This window comes from Orcinus orca, chromosome 7 (assembly GCF_937001465.1).
Source record: "Orcinus orca chromosome 7, mOrcOrc1.1, whole genome shotgun sequence".
In the NCBI taxonomy this organism is placed as follows: Eukaryota; Metazoa; Chordata; class Mammalia; order Artiodactyla; family Delphinidae; genus Orcinus; species Orcinus orca.
The window spans coordinates 18,597,092-18,620,552 of NC_064565.1; the positions used below are offsets into that span (position 1 = coordinate 18,597,092).

Below are 23,461 nucleotides of genomic sequence, written 5' to 3' on the forward strand. Positions count from 1 at the left end.
AACTTCCGGTTCCCACCGGCGCCAGGTAGTGGGCCCGCGAGCCGGGGCAAAAGAACTTCCGGTCTCCGCGAGGGTAGCGGCCGGCTGTAGGCGTGGACTGTCGAGTGGTGAAAGGCTGGTAGATCCTCTGTTGTTTGCTGACCGGGCAGTCGTCGTTTTTACTGGTACATTTACTAATGAAAATTGAAGGAGAAATTAAATTTGCAACAAAATGCATCAAAGCAAGTATTTGGCCTTTCTTGTTTTCTCTAATGTTTCCTAAAGGTCTTAAATTTGTCTCCTGTAGATTTTCACAGTACCAGTAAAAAAAGGGATGTGGGTGGATTATACTGAATGGAGGAGGAATTTTAAAAAGAAAGGAGAAGAGCACCCAGAAAAGAACCCAGAAAAGAGACAATAATTTCAAAATGTCCTGACATCATTGCTCTCTTTAAAGCAACATGAGTCCTGTTCATCCAGGTCTTGCCTCCTCTAACCCAGCTTTTTCAAACACTTCAAAATTGCCTTCAGTGAAATCCTTATGGAAGATTTTAGCCTGGAGAGACCTTTGTTTTAGTTTAAGTATTTACTGATTGCAAGGAGGGACAAGACCTAAAAAGCAAGAACTGTGTGGCCCCCAGTTCCTAAGATTCTTCCATCCAACGCAGTCATTCCTACTTCAGTATGAGGCAGAATACAAAGTCCTCAGGAGAAATACAGAGAGCCACTGTCTTCTGATTAAGTTTGGGAACAGTTTTCATGCATGATAAGGAGGCAGATATGATGAAGCTGTGCGTTCTCTGGGAGCTCAGAGATGGAAAAACATGAAATAGATGGTGGAGCCTGGAGCGTAGACAGATGTATTGAGACGTGAGATCTGAATGTCACACTCATGAATTTGGACTAGATATTTGTTATTATCATGGAAACATGAAAATCACAAATTACTTGATGCCAGAGTATAAATTGATGAAGAACGCTGAGAAATCAGAATAACTTTGGGTTACTTTGAAGCTGGTGTAATTTGGCTGAGAGAACACTGGTGAAGGATTGAAACCTGGCGCTGTGACAGCAAGTGCATAATCATGTCCAATAAATTGATTTCTCTAGGCTTTTTTGTTCCCATTTGTAAAATGAAGGATTGGTCTAGATTATTTCTAAGGTTCTCTTCATAGGCAAAAGTATCAATGATTTGCTAATTCTGTGACTTCAGAAAAGTTTTTTCCATTAACCTTACATGTTGTTTGGTTTCCCAACTGAGTGGCACAAAAGGTAAACTAGAAAACAAAAACCTTTTTACTTAGCTAACACAAACACCCACAAAAGTTTATTTGCCTTGTTGAAGTGAGATATTGTTAGACTAACATTAATGATTGTCCAAGGGTTGATGACTAAGCCTCTAAGAACCTTGAACTTGGAAGCCTTTCCCGAATTAAAAGCATCTGGAGTTTTCCTAGTCAGTACCTAGAACCCAAAACACTAGAGACTCTAGTACTAGTTTTGGTGGTGTTTTGATGTAGGAATACATAGAGTTGTGGGACACAAAAAGTCAAGGATTTTTGCCTTTTTGAGATTACAGGATGGATCATTTGTTAATCCATTCATCCCTCAACAACTATCACCTGAACGTCATGCACATCCCAGGCACTTGGCACTGGACCTCAGGAGGAAAAAACCTTTTCTGCCTTGTGAAGTTTGCAGTACAGTTGGGGAAACACACAGTAAATAGTTAAATTAGCGTATAATTTCAAATTGAGACAAGTGCTACAAAGATGATGAACATCTCCATACTGTGAAAGGGGACTGGGTATGACTCCAGGTGTGACTTGAAGATAGAGATCTTCTAAGAGCAGGGTGAAGAGCAAGTGTGAAGGCACCAAAGCTGCAAAATCTTGGTACATTCCAGAAACTGAAAGGAAGGCAAAGCAGCTAGTGGGTAGCCATTGAGAAGGAGGTTACATATTGAGGTTGTGTGTTAATTTCATGACTTACTATGTGCCAGGCACTATGCTAAATTCCATTTCATTTCACATGCTCAAAACCCCTTCAAAACAGTTACTATATAGTAGATGAGAAATTAAGGGTAAGAGCAGCGATTCTCACCCTGGCTGCATTTTAAGATCACCTGTGGATCTATTACAATTTCTAGTGCCTGAGCATCACCCTCCATATATTCTGATTTGATTGGACTGAAGAGGGGGCCTGGGCCCTTTTAATAAATCCCTTGTGTAATCCTAATATGAAGCCAGAGTTGAGAATCACTGTCTTAGAGTTAATTTGCCCAGGGTCACTTGGCAACTAAGTGGCAGAGGAGAGAAATTAAACCTAGATCTGTCTGATTCTACAACCTGTGCTTTTAGCTACTCACTAGTGCCCTGTCAACATTCAACGACATGTAGCACCAGTTGCATGCTAAAAACTTTGTAAAACACTGAGAAATAAAAATGAACAAGGCAGAGCCCTTGCCTTCATTGAATTCACAGCCTTTTAAGGCAGAAGTCTCAGTAAATGAAGCTAGGCCAGCTCATGTAGGCAGAAGCAAGTCAACTGAGGACTGTCATTGAGATCAGATATGTTCTTCCTATTTTAAGCTAGATTGGCACTGAAGGTAACTGGTGCATCAGGGGATCTACGTAGGCAGCTATTGCAATCATCATCTGAGAGATGGTACAAGCCTGAACTAAGGCAATGGTGAGGTTCAAAGAGAATTGGCAGGACTTGCCAACCACTGACATGAGGGTGAGGAAAAGAAAGAAGTGGAAGATGACTTCAGAGTTTTGAGTTTGATGGACAGAGTGGAAGTGAACACCACTGATCTAGAACAAGAACACAGGAATTGAATCTGGGGTTGAACGAGTTTGAAATACTTGTTGAGCATTTAGGTAAAAATGTCGAATAGAGTACTGGAAATGTGCATCTGGAATTCAAGTGAGCAAACGGATAGAAATAGAGATCTGGAATCCTTGACCTCCAGGTGGTAGTTGAAGGCATGCCTTGCATAGTGTGTATGCTGTGTATGGAAGTTTTTTAAAAAAGACAATAGAGATCAAGAGGAAAAAAATCCACAAAACCTGACCTTGCTGTATTTGAATAGTTCAATAAAGCTATTTTTATCTGCAGTGATATTAAACACAGTCAACTCATGATTATCTATGATGAGATTTTAATACTTTCCAAACCTTCCCTGGGCACACAGCAAATTTAACAGATGATGCATAACCATGGAATGCAAACCAATTTAAATATTGGCTAAATATTTAAGAATGCTATATGATGCATTCGGAACTGTAACAGAAATATCCTACAACAGTGTTTTCACACATAAATAATTTGTATGTAACCCTAGTTTTGACTTTAATCATTTTGATAATATTACTCAAACCTACAAAAATTATAATGTTCTAAACATAAAACTAGGTAGAAGATCCTTAGGCTTAACTCCTACTTCTATAAACCAAAACATTTGCAAAATAAATATGAACAAAAGCATAAACTAAGTAAGCTTCAAATTACAGTAATGTGAAAGGTGTTTTTTGAAACTGAAGCATTTCAATAAAGACTGAAGTAGTTGCTACAGAATGAATTATTTTGAGATAAAACATGCTCTTATTACTGTTCATCACGTGATGGCCCAATTCTTTCACTACTTCTCTTTATTCAACCTTTATTTGTACAGTCTACCCTACCATTATTTGGCCTTCATTTAGAGCAAATGATCATTTAAATCCATCTCTGTTGTTTTTTAATCAATGTAAGACAATTAGAATCCAATCTTAAGAGAAATCATGTAGCAATGCTCTGCTAGAACGTGTTTATCAACATGATTCACAACATGCTTGTATTAATATTTGAAGGTTATCATGTAATTAAAATCACATCATTTAAAAATTCTCCAGTAAATTTAGGGACCACTGAGAATGTACTCATGTCCTCTAAAGATCTGCAAACGCTACTTTGAAAAAAGCTACCATAGGTTATCCAGAGTTTTTGCTTATTTATGCCTTGTACAATTCCTTAGCATAACTCTCCAATTCCCAAAATGTATTCCTTAGAATTAATATTAACAGGAATTTGTGGAGAAAAATAGGATTCTGTGCTCATATTTAGTAAGCATTGGATTAGAAAAAATTAAACAGATATTGTCAATATGGGAATTTTGAGACCCTGTAATATTCCAAGACACAATTTGTTCCATGAAACATTTGTTTTCTCCCCCCTTTGGAGCATCTCACAGAGCTAGTGGTTGGCTATGTTTACATCCTGTCAAACATCCCCCTCTAATATGTTTACGGGAAGTTGAAGTAATGAAGTTGCATTTGACAGTGAAAGCTGTTTATAAAATCCTCTGTCATCAATCAATCCATAATCATCTACATAGAAAGCAGGCTCTTAGGGCATATGGCACACTTGTCAGTGCCTAGGGTGGTGCCTCGTTTGTATTGTAATACGAGTTCAATAAATATTTGTTGGGTTAATTAAAAGTTTGTTGTGTGTGTGTTATTTGTTTTATGTCAATAGTGGTTGCTACTATTTTGGTTTCATGCACTACGTAGCATCTGGAGAGAAGACTGTGATCAGAAAACTATTTTTATATAGCCTTCTTATATAACAAGTGTTTATCCTGAAGGAGCAGAAAGACATTTGTCTTAGAATCTGTACTGTCTAATACAGCAGGCACTAGACACATGCATCTATTTAAATTAATCAAAATAAAATAAAAATTCAGGTCCTCAGTTACACTAGCCACATCTCAAGAGTGCAATAACCCACGTGATGGACAGAGCAGATTATAGGACATTTCTATCATCACATGAAGTTTTACTGGGAAGCACTGATTAGATGATTTATGTAAATTTAAGTGCCTCAAAATACTGACAAGGTAAGAAAAAAAATCAAGAAATAGAGGCAAAATCATTATCCACCAATTTGTCCATCTAAAATTTATCGGTTCTTTTAGCATGTTGGAGACAGAATTATGTAATGCAGAGGAGCCCAGTGGTTTTAGTTTTACTTTAGGAAAAAGTTTGAGTTATGTCATTCTAAGCTTTCAGACTTGGCACCAGCCTCTTCCAGAGGGACGTGCCAATTTCAGAAGGCAGTTTGGTTTCTCAGCAAGAATCATGAGTAGGTGACCTGTAGAAAGTCTATATAGCACATTAGCGTGGGCCAGGTTATAAAGAAAAAGCCTCCCGCTGGAAACAGTGTTTGTTGGAATGTATTTTAAGTAGGACCTTGAAAGCGTCAAACATCCGAAAAGATAAAGAGGGATTAGCAGGCTAAAATCTAAGGGGAAATGGGACCCCAGAAAATAAGCAGAGCAAGGAAGCCACTCTTGCCCTGAAATTATTTGCTGATTGGGAAAAACTGAAATTCTGTTTTGTCAGACTTTTCAGACAAGAGACAATGTGACATCTTGGCTGCGAACTTTTGGCGTCAGAGACCTCAAATTGAAAAGGCAGGACCCCAAAGAACAGCACCTTTGACCATGTGAAGTAATCCCACACCCCACCCACAGGCGGAAATGAGCAGTGGGAAATTCAAAGGTACGAAATAAGTACCTGTGGAAATGTAGCCAGAAGCTGGCGTTCAGGCAAATTTGCATTCCAAATTCACTCCACCCCAGTAAATACAAAAACTTCCTGTCTTTAGTTTTGTTTAAAGTGGTCTTAGAACGATAAGGGTCCAAAATGCCTGTGAACTGAACCCTTCTAAATGTTCTTCCAGTCTTTTCCAAATACCAAGCCCACATCTAATACATCTAGAAGTTTCTTTAGTAATACCTTAACCAAGTATCCAGAGCTTTCAACTTATTTGTCATAGGAAACAAAAACCACCCTTTTCATATTTTCATTTCATCAAATTACAAATTTTGTATTACTTTATGTAATTTCAACAACACAACTGATAACAATCACAATGAACTCTTGGTGGACACACAGCCTAATTGCTGGGGCCACAAGACCTTGCGGCAGTGGCAGCCGGCCGCGGGAATGCAGGAGGCTCTGCCAGGGAAAGCGGGCTTTTCCTCTACTCTGAGTGCAGGCTCTTCTTTTTTTTTTATTTTATTGAAGTACGGTTGATTGACAGTACTGTGTTAGTTTCTTCTGGACAGCAAAGTGACTCAGTTACATACGTATATCTATTCTTTTTCATATTCTTTTCCATTATGTTTTATCCCAGGATATTGCATAGAGTTCCCTGTGCTCTACTGGAGGACCTTGTTGTGTATCCATCCTCTATATACTAGTGTGCACCTGCTCATCCCACACTCCCACTCCTTCCCTCCCCTACCCTCCTCCCCACACCCCAGCCAAAAGTCTGTTCTCTTTGTGAGACTGTTTCAGGATCTTCTTACATCCTTTGTCAGCGCTGGGAGGAGACCTGGAGGCTCACAGAGGGAAAGGACTTGCCCAGGGTTTATTATTAGTTGGGTCAGAAGAGCAATCAGATCTTTGACTCCTAATCCTGTGCTCTTTTTTTATTTTTAAATAGAATTCATCTTGATCTCAGGACCATGCTTTACATCTTTTAGATCATATAAAAGACATTTTTTCTACTCTATTAGCTTAACAGACTCTGAGACAGTAATAGATAATTCTTGGTATATTTGTAGGTAAAGCTTTTATACATTTTCTTAATAATATGCCCAGAATACTCAATATAAGTTATTTATCATTTCATAACTCTGTACACTGAGATCACCCACTATTCGATAATAGTTACAAATGTGAGGTGATTTCATAATAGGGATGCTTATCTTCTTGCATGTAAACTCATTAAATGTCTACTGCAATTACTGACCTTAGCTTAACTGTAATTTTTTTTTAATTGGTGGCTAGCTCTATACCACATTCAAACAAACTGGAAGAAAAGAGGAATGACAGAGGTGCTTATAAATCAATCTAGTCACAAGCCGGCAAACTAACCTGAATTCTCATGCTTGCACTGCTTCAATCCGTGATGATTAGTGATGTGATGATCAATGCTGGCTACAGAAAAAAAAAAAATGTGGTCAAAGAGGGGGGCAGGACGGGGAACAGTACAGGTTGAACCTCCAATATTCTGAAAGAAGAGGGCAATGAGAAGGGTATTCACCATTTAGTACTGACCTTGGTGTAACCCTTTCAGGGCGTTTTTTGGGTCTGCTAGGAAGCAGTGATGACTGAAGTCAATAAATTGACTTTAGTCAATGTATATAAAGTCAAATGGTCCCTGTAAGGCTTGGTATGTATCATCAGGCAACAAATAAACTAAACAAAGCCCAAACAAGGTCACCATGGATGAGCAAGCAAATGCAAAATACAACGCTGAGACAAAGTCACTGAGGTATAAAACATCAGGGTGAGAAGACAACTGGAAAGATTATAGACTATAAACTATTTGTCAGAGAGGCAGTGATAGAGACCAAGAAAAAAGAGGCGACACTAGCTATTAATTATTACAAGGGCCCATACAATTTGAGGTCAAAAAACATAACAAGGTGCTTTCTAAGGGATTTCTCTCCTGCTAATTCACCACACTGTTGTTTCAGCTCTGCAACACTCCTTCATTCAAACTGAATCACACACGAGGGGCTTATACAGCTTTCACTCTCCCGAAGGCAATATGTGTATTCTAAGCTGTTATTGAACTTAAGCTAGACTCACAGTTGTCTAAAAGTGTATATTGCTTTTATAAGGGGCTGAAAAATGTAGCAGAGAATTTCCTCTGACTTGCCAGTTATATATATATATAAAAGCAGAGGATTTTCACTGATAACAGATGGAGGACACAAATGATTAAATAGTTGAAAATTTCCCAAAAGATATATGTATAAGGTAGGTGAGGTAATAGACATAAAACACACCTATAGAAATTCAAGAGCTTGAATTTAGATTTCTTTTGGGATTTAGATTTCCCCAAAACAGGAACTATCAAAATAATTTTCCATAGAAATAAATTATTTGAAACGATTTTCAATTCAAAGGGGAAAGGGAAGAGAGGGATAAATTAGGAGTATGAGATTAACAGATACAAAGTACTATACATAAAATAGATAAGCAACAAGGATTTACTGTATAGCACAGGGAACTATATTTACCATCTTGTAATAACCTATAATTGAAAATAATCTGAAAAAATATATATATATAACTGAATCACTTTCTGTACACCTGAAACTAACACAATGTGATAAATCAACTATACTTTGATAAATTGTTTTAATTTTAAAAATTAGGGCTTCCCTGGTGGCGCAGTGGTTGAGGGTCCACCTGCCGATGCAGGGGACACGGGTTCGTGCCCCGGTCCGGAACGATCCCACATGCCGCGGAGAGGCTGGGCCCGTGAGCCATGGCCGCTGAGCCTGCGTGTCTGGAGCCTGTGCTCCGCAAAGGGAGAGGCCACAACAGTGAGAGGCCCGCGTACCTCAAAAAAATTAAAAATTAAAAAATAAAATTAAAAATAAAATTAAATTTAGTTCCTTTGGAATTTGAGAAGCACTGCTTTTTTCTTAAGGCTAGGAATTAATGCTTTAATAATGATGACAGAAAATTAAAAGAACTTAAGACTTTTCAGAAACAGATCTTAGATTCATAAAATTAATTTTAGTATGACAGAACCATCAGTAGAAAAGACATTCCAAACTGAGAAATAGTATATGTTGCTCAGTGATGGCCTGGAGAGTCCTGGTGATGCTTAATATTCTCAGAGGGTTTATTGGACACCTTAACTCCAGTAGATCTCATAGCTCCTCTGTGATTGTAAAGATTGGTCCTCTGCTAGAGCTCAGTTTTCTTTGAGGAAGCCTGCACTAGTGGAAAAGCGTGAGCACTCTTTAGAAGGAGGCATATCTACATTCTGGTCTCTGCTCTCTATCAGCAGCTGGGTATTCTTTGGCCAGTTGCTTGACTTCTCTGAGCCTCCATTTCCTCAACATTAAAGCACTGGCTTGGCCCAAAAGTTCGTTCGGATTTTTCCATAAGACGGTACGGAAAACCCGAACAAACTTTTTGGCCAACCCAATACTTCCTGTTGTCAGGAATATATCTGAAAAAGTCATAAAAGATCCTAGTTTTGTGGGTATTATAATTAATGACTTTGATATACATCTTGACAAATGGCCTTATTTCTATTGAATGGCTCCAGGACTGGGACTTTCTCTCCTCTTCATCTTTGCACGCACAGCTCCAGGTCTGAGACAGTTCCTCCTGGGGTACAACTGGACTCGGCTTCTTTATGGCTCCCACCTCTTGATTCCATTCCACGCGACAGCTTTTAAATTGTTCAATTCTCCTCCCATTCCACGCTCCCCACAGATTCTCGTCCTGGCTAAATATACTGTTTCTTTACTCATTTTCCATAGCACAGTTTCTCTGCCCCCTTCTATAACTGTTGCTTTCTTCTGGACATACTTCAGTCTGTCAAGTTACCTGCCATAGGGCTACTTCCAGAACAAACACCAGAGTTGCATCCTCACATGCCTTGTTTTGGATGCTTCTTTTAACACAATGTGCTATCACAGTAGCATTTTTTGGCAGCTACATCCCACTATTAAGTTGTATGGAGTTGTTAAATTTAAGCAACTCTTAAATCCTTTCCATGTGCACAAACCACATTTTCTTTATCTTTTTCTTTTATAGTTGTGAGTAGAATTGGGGCTGTTTTGGATGTTTCCACCTTGTCCATTGAAGGTGAGGGGTGGAGGCCTAAACAAAAGGGTTTATAATTCAAAAGGGTTGAATTTCTTCTTCTTAAACCATGTTCATAGTTACTACCTATAAAGATCTCTGGGGTACAAATTCCACCATTTAACATAATGCCTTTTAGCTTTGTGTTACCTACAGCCTGTATCTGCATGCCATCATGCTATCATAATCTTATTCCAAGTCCTTAGTAAACAATTTGTGTAGTACAGCGCCAAGGCCAGAGGCCTGTGGTGGGCTCTAGAGAGAGCCCTGCCTTTTAGTTGACATAAATCCATTCACCAGAAAGAACTCTGCCTACTGTACACCCAACTCACATTCAGAGTGCTATCGTTAGAGGTTGGTAAGTTCATGTAGAAATTCAAGCTAAGCACTTCGTCCTCACTAATTTATGCTGTTTTCTTTGCCAAAGGCTTACACATCATCTCCTTAATAATTGGTCTCAGATGTCAAGCCCATCTCCGGAGTTCACAGGATTCACCTCTGTTTTGAGAAGAAGACATTGTGCATTTTCAGTCTTCCCTAATTCTCAGGATTCTTCAAAACTTATTGACAGGAATTCCTCTGTTTTATCCCAAAGTTCTTTCAGTGTCTAAGAAATGCACCTCATCATGAATGTCATGAAATGTCTATGCATTTTGAACAGCCAGCCCCTACAGATTCTTACACATTCCTTCCGTATCTGACAGTTTTTCAGCTGGAGAAAACGTAGGAATTAAAGCAGATAGGCAGTTCTGCTTTCTTCCTTTTCTCTTTTAACACTGTAAATGTCTGGGTCTACCAGGCTCCTTAAGTCATGGGCACCTTTCTGGGCCATCTGTGACTCACCACCTCAGTCCTGAACCACATACATTTGTATTGTTCATAACTTCACCCTGAGCGCTTGCACTCGACAGTCTGACCTGTTTTCAGCCTGACTCTGTGACTTATTTGTACTTTTCACTTCTACTTGCCTTCTGAGACCTGATAGTTCTCATACTTTGACTTTTCTCTTTGCTCCTAACCCTTTGGTCTCCCAAGGGGAAATACTTCTCTTCAGCCAATGGGTTCTTTCCTTAGGGTGATACGCTTGGGTCTGACATCCTCACCAGGTATTCCGGATATTCACTGCTGTGTATCCAACCAGGTAGCAGCTGCATCACTTTTAAGTCACAGGGTATCACTTCTGCCATACTCAGTTGGTCAACTGCTCACTAGGGTTGGCCCAGATTCAGAGAGAGGAGACATAGATTCCACCTCTCAATGAGAGCAGTGTCAGAAGATTTGCAGGCAAGATTTTAAAACATCATACCAGATTAGCAGAGCCCAGCGAACAGAGACCAAGCATCATGCCGCAAAGGCATCTGTCACTTGCTTTTCGTCCTCCACGTAAGTGGACAAGTCCTTTTTGATGACTTCATATGTTTTACATGGCTCCCTTCATTCTGGACATTAACATGTAACTTTCTTACAGACTTACATGGCTGTTTAGCCTTTGAACATGACTGCTTGTCTATTTTCTGTTTGGATTCATCAGAGGAGACCCTCTGAACCCAAATCAGTTTATTAGGAGCACTTCCATTGCTCCTACCCCACTCTATTGCCCAGACTTAAACTTTGAAAATGTTTAATTTCTTTTCTTAGCGTCCCTATAAATGGAATGCTACCAATCCTTTCCTTCTTCTGTGTGTAATCCACTTCCACATGCACACATACACACTAGGTATTTGCCTCTTGTCATCCCTCTTAGGGTGCAGAAGGTGTAACGGCATGGTCAGACAGACGTGGCTTAAATTCTCGCTCTCCCTTACTAGCTCTCCAGGTAATCTGAAGAATGCGATTTTACTTCTTAGTAAAATTTAGTAAATTTTATGTGATACATGGGGATGACAGTGGGATTAGATGAAAGAATATGTGGGAAGAATTTAGTACAGGTTAGGCACTCATTAAATGGTAGCTCTTAATATTATTCAGCTCTTATCCTTTTAACTGAAAACTGCAATAATTACCTCCATCCTGTACTCCAGTTCTGCATAAAACAGCACCTGTATATCTGTACCAAATACCCTGGCAGGTGACTTTATAACACCATGTGTTCTCTGTGAGTTGTTTTCCTGGTTTCGTCAGCAATTTTCATAAGATCCTCTACTGCGGTCACAGTCACCCATTTTTTTCTCTTCTTTTGTAAACCTTCTAGCCCCTGGTTCAGCTCTGAGCTGCACAGTCCAGAGGTGCATCTTAGATTATATAAACTCCGCTACGTTGAACAATTGAATGTAGGAGCCAAGACTGTTGCCCCAAATTTCTCTCCACAAATAACTCTCAGACACGTTCCTACAGGGAACCTAATGTAGAGGAATGCTGCTTGTCCAGAATGATTGCAGTGCTTGTAGGTGTATAATTAGTCACTAGTCAGTGTGTAAATATTGTCTAAATTGCTTTATTTGTGAATGTGAAAAGCTCTGCAGAAATACAAAGTATTATAGGAATCAGGGCTGGACACAGGAGATAAGGTACTGTGGTGGGAGAACAAGTGAGTGAGGTATCAGTGTGTGTTGTGTATCCCTCTGAGGGGACAAAGCTTCTGGGTTCTCCCCGCCGTCACTTTCTAAGAACACTGACTCCCCTGGGTGAATAATTTAAAGGACAAATTACCACTCTTCTGGGTACCAAAGCTAGCCATAAGCTGAAATTAAATTAAATTATAAAGCCCTACAAGAAACTGAGGGAAGAGTCAGAAATATAAAACCAAGGGAATCCAGAGCTAGCATGAAATATTAGAGTCTGTGCGATGTCCTTGCCTTCCTGTGCTGATGAAGGGAAAAACTGAAAACCACCCTGGTACAGACTTAAAGGACCACCATCAAATATCCATTGTTAAGTACTTGGCAGTGGCTATTGCAATGATTTCAGTTCCAGTGGGGTATTGGAGGAAGGTAGAAGACAGAGCACTAGATCAACTTCAAGTCCTTGAACTTCAGCTAAATAGCTGGGTGACCTTGAGCTAGTCACTACCTCATCTGGGCCTTAGTTTTCCTTCTTCTTTGAATTGAGAAACATGGACTCAGAGTTTGTGTTTCTAAGGTCTTTTTCCCCCATAAATGCTCAAAGATCACAGTGAGCTGATAAAAACATGTATAAAATTTGCTACCTATTAAACATATAATAAAATATAAATATTAAAATATATAGCAAAACATCTATTAGACTATAGAAAGTTCATTAGCTTTTTTTTTTTATAGCTTCAGCCCTAGGATCACCATTAAAAATTTCCTTATATGTGCTCCTTAGCAAGGGGTCAGGAGACACAGGGACAGCTGTGGAAATGGAAAACCACCAAACTTTGTACTAAAACACTGTGTCCCCACGTGTGTTTCCTCCAGAGGCGAATGAGTGTTTATGCGGTGGCTTAGAGGGGTGGTCCCACCCCTGTATGTTGGAGTCAAGGGGCATTTTAAATACCCAAGAGTGGCTTCTGAGGAAGGAGTTCTGCATGCCTGTACTAAAGTAGAAATCCAAGGATCAGGCATTCTCCATCAACGGAATGAGGAAGAGTTGTGAAATAGTGCTTTTATTTAATCAGTACAAAGCAGGGACTTTGGTAAACAGGCTGGGAGCGCTTCTGCTGCCAATGTGGCATGGAGCTCTAAAATAAAGTAAAAGTCAACAAAGCAGCTGGTGTTTTCTAGGTTGCTATGTCATTGAAAGGCCTGGGACACGTCCTAGGTCCAGCATAACAAGCTTAACTCTATCAGCATCACGGCTAAGGCTGCACGGCATTTACTGCCATGACAACATCCCAGGAACAGGGAAATAAAATCCTAAGACACAATGGTCCTTACCCCTGCTGGAAAGCTGTCCTCAACCTCTTGGCTTACATGGGGGAGGGCTATAGGAAAGGCCACATGTCAGGAAATGCTCACCTAACTGGTGGTGCCCAGATCTTTGGATTTCACGGGTCAGTAAAATTTCAAAGGGAAAGAGAGAGACCATCACATGGAGGCCAAATTTGACGCCATTATTTCACAAAATAAAAACATCTACAATCACTATCATTTTACAAAAGGGTATGTTAACACTAAAATGAAGGAAGGACACTGTCTCAAAATAAGAGTCCTCTAAATTGCTTACATTTAGTTTTCAGACATACTCACTGCATTGCCCTTGACTTTTTTTAGTAGTCATGATCAGTGAAAACTTCTTGGACCAGAATGATCCTTAGACCTGCATTTAGAAGTCCTGCTCTTTGTAAGATACTCTTAGAACTAGAAAGCCTCTTTCTCCAACAATTCCAGGCTTAAATGTCAAGTCCAAACTTGCAGCCCTATTTCCACTTTGAAGTTTCTCCTGATTACCTATAACCATTATGATCTTTCTACTCTCTGAATTCTTTTAGCACTTATAATTTTAATATATAATTTAGCAACTTTATGGGAAAAGTTTTGGAAATTTAGAACGTTTCTTAGATAACGTTTTTTAGTTAACATTTGTAGTTTTATTTTTAACTAAAAATTTTTTAATTTTTATTACTGAGAGAACCACAAGTTAGACATCGCTGAAGAAGATCTCAGCTCAGGAAAGAAAAAAAAATACAGAAATCTAGAACAAAGATAAATCATCCATTATTCTAAATGTATCTGAAGTTGGATACGGTCTTTTAAGGTTGACAGAATAGAATCCAATATATTTGGATCAGGAGACTGAGGTGTTGAACAGACTGTAGTAGTACATTAAGAAAAGGTCGCTAGACCTTTGATTTTAACATTATCCCTTCTTTCTTCAAGCTCAGTAAGCAACAGGACAATCGCTCCACTACTTCTTGTTCTAAATGGTCCCATATTCTCATTTACGTAGAAAAACAGAATTCTATACACAGAACATTATCTTAGAGGTCATTTAATCTATACCCTTGTTTAACTGATGGGATGTCTAAGACCCAGCTAAGTGAAACAACTTGCCCCAAATCCCGAGGAGATCAGTATTAGAGTTAGAATTTCTACTGTGTTGTATGGTCTTGTAGGTATTTTATATAAAATAATCTTATATCCCCATATCTCCAGATATGCAGTACACTATACATCAGTGAAGTCCCTAAGAGATTATAAAAGGAAGACAAGGTTTTCCCAGTCCCATAGGCTCTCTTTTCTGCTTTCTTTTCACTCTTGACTATTTCTTCTTCCCTTCTTTGGTACCCATTACTCCTACCCTCTGCATTCACCACCCTACCCACCCTTCAAACTCATTAAAACCTAAGTTCTCAAGAAAGGTTATGATAAATGTATCCGCACAAGGTAAATTCCTAATAATCTTTATGGAGTGACTGTCATGTGCCAAACATTGTGCTGGGCATGGCTTCATGTGTTACTTCTCCTGGGGGAACTTGCAGTTTTACAAGGTAATGAACTAAGACAACAAATTAAGTCAGGTTCCCTGTTTCCTTGAAACCACCATGTATAGGCGATAGTCTACTTCCAAAGTCAGCCAAGCTCTTTACAGTTGGAATTCTGCCTTTCTTTTGTCCCCTCAAGGCAATTACCACAGTCCTAGATATTAATAATATTTATAATCTATGTCGATGACATAAGAGACCCTTCTTCATTTTCTTTTTTTTGGTGCTGGTCTTTTCTTCCTTAAGTAAAATCCAAGCCTTAACCTTTCCACTTAAATACATCTTTGAGATATTTTAAACATTTTTGGATGTGATTATCAAAACTACTCACATCCAAACCTGGAAATAAGGATTACCACTTCTGGAAAATTATACCATATGATCTCTGCCAATTCTCTAAACTTCTCTGGCCTCAAGTTTTCACATTTGTGAAATGGAAAAATTGCCTTTAATAGAGACTGAGGTATTGGAGGGTTGGGACCACACCTTTTAATCTTCCGTATGTTACCATACAGAGCTTTGTCTCAGGCTCTGCCCACACAGATGCTCAGGAAATGATTGCTAACTAAAGATTTTTATGAGCACTGATAGACACATAAATGCAAAACACGATTTTTCCCTTGCCCCAAGTTACCCGGGAGCATCATTCTCATTCAGAGATGGCCACATTTCAGAAAGTGGGTCTCATAAAACATACAATTTAATGAAGCCATCTGGGAAGATGATCGTCATATAAATGCAAGGTATTGATATTATCTGGCTACTTGGGGAAATACCATGTAAATGAAAGTACAGCCCCTCTCCATTATTCAAATCAAGTATTGATGTACAATGTCTTTGGATAATGGACTTTGAAGATTGATATTTCTCACAAATCTGAGGTTACTTTTCTTCCCTCCTTTGCAATTTTGCTATTTTTACAATAAGATTTTATTTTATTTTTCAGAAAACATCTTTTTTGTTTAACAGGAATCTATCAGTGTCACCTGGGAGTCTTGCAAGAGAAATTTTACATCTGACTTTATCGGGGTTTTTTTTTTAGCTTTTCTTTTGAAGCAAGAAACGACGCAAACAACACAGGCATTTCTTTGCTGCTCCAATAATTATGCAGAATGTTGTTCAGTAATTCAGCATCCCAACTGACTCAACTGAGAGACAATTGCTAAAACAATACCAAGCTCACTCATGCCAGTAATCACAAAATGAACATTCAACCAGCTTCGGCACTCAGTCTTTTATATGGTCAGGGAAAGGGATAGAACATTTCCTCCACACGTAAGACTCTGCCTTACTGTGTCTGCTGAAGAAATTACCTCTTGCATTGAAGCAGAAGCTGCCCCCATTCTGTAAACCAAAGTTCCTCTGGGCTTCTCACACTCTCTGCAGGAAGAATCGGATGCAGTGTTTGTGCCTGATTTCCAGAAAACCTGAGTCCATTTAGCCCTAGCTAGCCTCAGCCTCCCCACTCAAAACACAGTCACCAAATAACAGTTAAATACAGTCGATCACAACATGAGTCCCAGATGTTGGTAGGATTCATGGACGTGGTCTGGGTGTGTCTGCGGTGGGTTTGCTGGTCCCAGGGGCCACACAGAGTGTCCTTCTCAAGCATGTGCAGGGGTGGGGCATGGAGGCAGAGAGGTTGTTCTACATGCTTTGCCTAGCTGATGACTGGGGTGGGATAGATACCTTTATCTGGGGTGGTGCTATACCCTTTATCTTTAATCCTTTTCATATTCACTGAAGAAACTCTTTCTCCCATTGCTCATCTTCTTGCATCTCTAAATCATAGCCTAAAAGTAAGTGTGCCCAGAGCTGAGGGTCAAGACATGGCCTATATCCCAGGGACAAATTTGCATACTCAGAAGCAGGGCAAGGAGGATGTGCTGGCCTTTTTTCTCCTCGGGCTCTGCCATGCACTGTCACTGCCCATCCCTGATGGAAAAAGAATATTCTGAGTTTCAGCTTAATGAGGCTGATGGGAAGTCTAGCATCTTGGAAGCCACATAAGCAAGCTCATTTAGTGAGTGCTATGGGCCAGACTGGCTACAAACATGAGGGTGTAAGAATGAAGAAAACCCAGTTTGTGTCCGCAGAGAGTTCTCAGCCTGGTAAGGACCTCATAGTAAGTTTGACTATATAGATCTGTTGATATTCTCAACCTTGTTCTAAATTTTAAGAGCCTCCCAAAGTATTTTTTTTTTTTTTTTTTTTTTTTGCGGTGTGCGGGCCTCTCACTGCTGTGGCCTCTCCCGTTGCAGAGCACAGGCTCTGGACACGCAGGCTCAGCGGCCATGGCTCATGGGCCTAGCTGCTCCGCGGCATGTGGGATCTTCCCGGACCGGGGCATGAACCTGTGTCCCCTGCATTGGCAGGCGGATTCTCAACCACTGCGCCAGCAGGGAAGCCCCCAAAGTATTTTTCATGTTGCAAAACATGAAACTAAATTGCAAAAGTAATGACAAAAATAGTCTGAACATCCCAAGGGATTGGAACTCTGACTGCAGAGATAACAAGTAGAGAAACCATCCCATCCAAATAGCTGACGGTAATGAATCAGCAGCTAGTATGTTGAGAGAAGCAGCAGATTTGCTGCAAAACAAAATAGGTATACTGGGAAAAGCATTTCAATTTCTCATAAAACATTAGGCAATTACGGGAATATTTATTTTAAAAAGGTACCTTTATATAGAGACATTAGTCTTTCAGATAACCACATATCTTCTTAGCTGACTTCTATGCATCAGAGATAGGCAACCACAATATGAGAAGACAAAAGTGTGACACAATCTTTTCTTTGAGTCACAATATTGGTGGGAAGATGAGGTTTTGCACATTGAAAAATTAAAGGGATATTGTTTCACATTGTAAAAGATTTTTAAAACCCTTTGCCTAATATCTGAAAATTCTATGGACAAAAAAACAGTTGTGTGACTATAACCAAGAGGTAAAAAATTGGGTTTAGAGGCTTTTTGTAGTCAATACGATGGGATGGGCTTGGAGATGACAAAGGACTTGAGGTTAGGAACATGGGAAGAGCTGATAAAGTGTTTTTCTGTGCAAACAAAAAGCAGAATCCTTTCTAATGATTTTCCCCCAAGTGATTTTCTGTAAGCATCAAAAGTATTAGACCAATAGGGTTTCATAGTCTGTCATTAAAGGGTTTGGGAATTTTTGAGTCAAATATAGATATGTCCTAAAAAATTAGAAATTGTTTTTCTGATTATTTTTTCTTCACAGCAAAGCATTCAGACTGTATAGAAAAAGGTAGAGAGAAAAGCAAAAATCATCCATAATCTTACTACACAGAGATCATCAATATTAACATTTTGGGGGATACTCTTCTACACATGTTTCTACATATGTATACACACATGTTAGCATATACTTTTTATAATAATGAAATCATATTAGGCATGCTGCAATTTAATGGGTTTTTTTACTTAATAATATATCATTTTGTATTTCAATAAATATAGGTTTAAATTATTATATTGAGTTGAGTAGTGTCCCCCCCAGATTAACGTCCACCCGGAACCTCAGAAAGTGACCTTATTGGGAAGTGGTATCTTTGCAAATTTAATTAGTTAAGGGTCTAGAGATGAAATCATCCTGGATTTAGGATGAGCCCAAAATCCAATGACTGGCATCTTTCTAAGTAAAAGGGGAGGGAGATTTGGACACAGAGAGACAGAGGGAGTGGGCCATATGAAGATGAGATAAAGATTGGATGGATGCAGCTACCAGCCAAGCAACACCTGGGGTCACCAGAAGCTGGAAGAGGCAAAGAAGGATTCTCTCCTAGAGCCTTCAGAGGGAGTCTGACCCTGACGATACCTTGATTTTGGACTTCTGACCTCCAGAACAGTGAGACAATAAAATCCTATTGTTTAAGTCACCAAGTAAGTGGTAATTTGTTATGGTGGCTCCAAGAAACCAGTACTGTACAGTTAGCATTTTTATTGGCTGCATAGTATTTACTGTATTCCATTCCTCATGGATTACCACAGGAATGGAACACAATGATGGACGTTGTTGATGGCTGTTAAGGTTGCTTTCAGTGTTTCACTATTGCAAACAATATTGCAATGACTATTCTTGTTGAGGCAACTTTATGCCTTTTTATGGGGAGGGAACACAGCCTAATGGTTACCAGCATGGGTTCCAAAGCCAAAGGTACTGCTTTGGTTAGAATTTTGGCTTTATCACCCACTAGCTATTACTCTAATTAGTTACTTAACTGGAGGCTTGCTGTTGTGGGGAAAATATGTTTTTACAGTGTCTGACATATAGTAAGTACTAAATAAATATTTTGTATTTATGATAAATGACTAGAGATAGATAATTCTTTCCAGGTCAAAGAAGAGATACATTTTCAAAACTCAAATGCAAGTATAAAAATCTGAATAATAAGCATCAGATTTCTCTTTTACTCACAGGAGTACACATTTTCATAGTAAAATTATAAGTGTAAAAGGCTATAAATACTTAATTTCTATCATCTCCAACAAAACAAAGAAAGCACGTTAGTAATTTCTTTTTATTGACCCTGAAAAGGCAATTGTTAATTGTTCAGCATGTTGGCATTTAAGTCAGACTACATATAATTTCAACCATGGGTCTGCCACTTTCTAATATGGAGGAAAATTACTAAACTTCTATGTTCCTCACTTTTTCAATCACAAACTGGGACAGTTTTCCCAGTCTTACTAGGATAATTCTAGAAGTTAACCGAGGTACTTTTTGCAAAGTGCCTAATTCAGAACCTGGAACTTGGTAGAGGCATAAAATAGTGTGTTATTATTACTAAAAAATAATAATAATAATGTCTAGACAATGAGGAATAGTCTATTGAACAAAAAAGACAAAACCTAAGATATTTTCAACCACTTCATAGATGAATAACAAATACAGGTGGTCTGCAAGCTTTTGGATCCTGCACTCCATCAGTAAAAAATTTGCACCATGCACCTCCAATATATGTATATTTATTTATAAATTATAAACATATATAATGACATTCATATGCACTTCATAAAACTCAAAAATACAAGTTTCAAAGGGATGAGATAAAAATTTTAAAGTTGTGGCATTTCTTTTCCACACTTTAGTGGATCATCTGCAATGTCCCTCACCCTGGGTTCACATGCTTCACTTTGAAGATCACTGATGGTACAATATTCTCAACTATAAGGTGGTATGAGGATGGGATGGGCTTAAGGATTTGCTGATCATCTAACTGCACATGGAACTAACCAGCAACAGATATCTGGAGGATGTGAATACCTGTCTGCCTGACTAACACCCCACTTGCTTATTTTTCAAGATTTGGTTCTAAGACCACCCTTTGCATGAAACTTCTGGGATTTCCAGGTAGAACTGACAACTGCTTCGCTTGAATTCCCCTCTGCTTATACAGATATCGAGCATATGCATCTAAATACTTGACTGTATTTATTAGCTTCTGTGTGTCTCTCCCCATATTGATTATCAGCCCCTCAGTGGTGGGATCATGCCAAATTCTTCATTGATTTCCTAGTACTTGTTGTATAGTAGATCCTAAATAAATACATACCGAGTGAATGAGCTGACAGAACTAGATTGCAATACAGTGCCTAAAATTAAGCCGTTTTGTAAGCACATAGAAGAAAAAAAAAAGAAAATGTTTTGAAATGAAATGCCAACTAGAGCTTCTTCAACATAGGGTTAAATTTAATTAGATTGTAATGTCTGACTTGTTTACAGCAAATTGGACAGAATTTCCCAGCGAATCCTCCAGATACTTCAACAAAATTCTTGGTTGCCTCACTCCTCTGCACAGCCCCTCCTCTGCTCTACAGAGGAGGGGAGTTAGGTCTGGTTAGGGATGTTTCTGTACTTGCTAATCATACATTTGTTTTCCCTCTAAGCTCAGCTCTGCCTGCCATGAATCGTTCCAGATGACAATCATTTTCATGCTTTCAAACAAAGGCTCCAGAAGGACTACGAAGAAGAGAACAAAGCTAGAAGTTTAACATCAATAACGACAAGAAAAGAAGAAACGATATTTAAGTATTCTGCTCCCTTTTTTTTTTGCTATCTTATCACGGCATTTTAGTACTCCAGTTCACCTGAAATTAGAAGGTTGTGGGTAGGTTGGGACAAGAATTCAAATGGCTACACTAAATAAGAAGGCTCAGTTCCACCCTATACTTACATCCCTCAAGAGTCATCTGAGCTTTTAAAATTCTCTCTCTTTCTCATCCCCCACCCTCTCTTTCATGTTAACTTGAAGCCACAACTAGTGACTGTTAGCAATATTTATTTCCACACTTGTTTCCCTAAAGCATTGTTTTCCAAAATGGATTCCATGAGATGTTCATAGATGCTCCATGGAAAAATGTTCTGTGGTCAGATGTTTGGGAAATTTATGGTTATTACAAGTTAAACAGATTTCTCTGCAACAGGTCTTCTCTTGCCCTTTAATTTACCAGTGGACCTGGTCAATCTCCAAAAGGAAGCATAGTTTGTACCACAGAACCCTAATTTTCTGGAATCATTGAGCCTGACTAGTGTTCTGATTAATACAGTGGAAGAAATGCCACCCTTTGACATAAGGGTTTGTCTTAAACTGGGAGCTCTTGTCATCAGAGACATAGACATTCAGAACTACCTTAGTCACTTAGATTGGTGTGCAACTCTTGACCACATAGAGAAAACCTCACCAAGGAACTCTCCTAAACACTCATACAACAAATTTCATTCTTCCTGTAGGCTGACATCCCTGTACCCTGGAGTCTGAAATGCCAATTCTGCAGAAAGAGATAGGCTAGAAATATAGCCTGGTGGAAGAGCAAAAGGACCTGAACAGGCGCCATGGCTTTAGGAATATGCATCTCAGGACCTACATTGTGCATTTAATCTCTCAGCAGTTGCTTGCCAGAAGTGGAAATGCCCTTGCCTCTTGGGGTGCTTTCACAGAGAAGCCCATTTTTTCTATTTACTCCCACCCACCACAACACAAAGCCTTTTTATTATACACAGCTTTTGTTTACACTGTGTTCCCACTAAGAATTCCTACTTAGTCTTCAATCTCCTGCTACTGCATGAAGACTGTTAAACTCTCTCAGTTCTCTGAATACCCACACCACTTAATGACTATACCAGAGGTCAACAAAGCATGGCCCTCCTTCCAAATTCAGCCTGCCATCTATTTTTGTAGATACAATTTTATTGGAAAACAGCCACGCCCATTCGTTTATGATTGTCTATAGTGGCTTTTTCTCTAAAAGGGCAGACTTGAGTAGTTGACCCAGAGACCATATAAAATGCAAGCCTAATATAATTACTATCTGTTCTTTATAGAAAAATTTGCCAAATTCTGGTATATACCATTTCTTTAGTACTTATCAGAAGCTTCATGTAAGGATCACACTTTGATGTTTCTGTATGTCTTCTCAATGAGTTTGATGTCCCCTGAGGACAGGGTCTATGATTTGTACATGTTTTGAACACTTTGTAATACTTAGCTCAGAATAAGTTATTAATGAACATTAACTAATCAATCAATTTCTTCTTGATTTTCTTTGAAAGAGCAAATTTACCCAAATTCTCTGTAAGATGTTTCTGGTACCAAAAAGGAAAGAGAAAATGATATCTTGTTACTTTCACACCATTTCAGTCTAGTTGTTTGTGATGTGAAGTGGGCACAGCCTACTCACATTGGTTAGCTTCAGATTTTTTCTGAAAGTAAAGTAAAACTCAAAGGGATAGCTAGGTATTTCTTCTTAGTAGTCCGGAAAATATCATCCTTTCTATACACAATTACATAACTGTAATACTTTCCCCATCTACTATATACTGATTCCAACAACTCCAAAACAGCTGCAAAACACACAGACACACACGCACACACACACAGACACACTATAAGTACTAGCAGACAGAATTTGGATTGGCAGAAGTTGATCAATACTGTTAAAAAAGAGACAGAAGGCCTAAAATGGAGTCACTTTTGCTATGCCCCACATCATTAAGCCAAGACTAATACCTAACTTAATTACAGTTTCAGCTTCTCCCAGGAATGGAATATTAAATCAGTCAATCAGGAATTACCTAGGCAGCACTAGTGAGGTAATCCATCTAGTAGACCCTGCTGTCCCCTAGAGGAAGGTGACATTGCCACAACCAATCCATTTTTTGCTAATATAACTTTCTTGTCCTGCTCCTTTCTGCCTATAAAAATCTTTAATTTTCTACAGTTCCTTGGAGCTCCTTTCTATCTGCTAGAAGGGATGCTGCCTGATTCATAAATCATTGACTAAAGCCAACAAGATCTTTAAAATTCACTCAGTTGAATTTTGTTTTAACAGTATTGGTGGCAGCAGTGGGATCCAAAGGAAACTTCTGATGGCTTTAGGGATGATGAGAAACACAGGTCCTGGTACCAATG

The 23,461-nt window shown here is 39.0% G+C and overlaps 1 long non-coding RNA gene across 1 annotated transcript; it reads left to right on the plus strand.

The window, feature by feature from the left end:
- The first annotated feature begins 22 nt into the window (after positions 1-22).
- On the plus strand, positions 23-21,890 carry LOC117203921 (uncharacterized). Its single transcript, XR_004486883.2, has 3 exons — positions 23-164; positions 5,364-5,522; positions 20,940-21,890. It is a non-coding gene; the product is annotated as an uncharacterized LOC117203921 (long non-coding RNA).
- Positions 21,891-23,461: the final 1,571 nt, after the last annotated feature.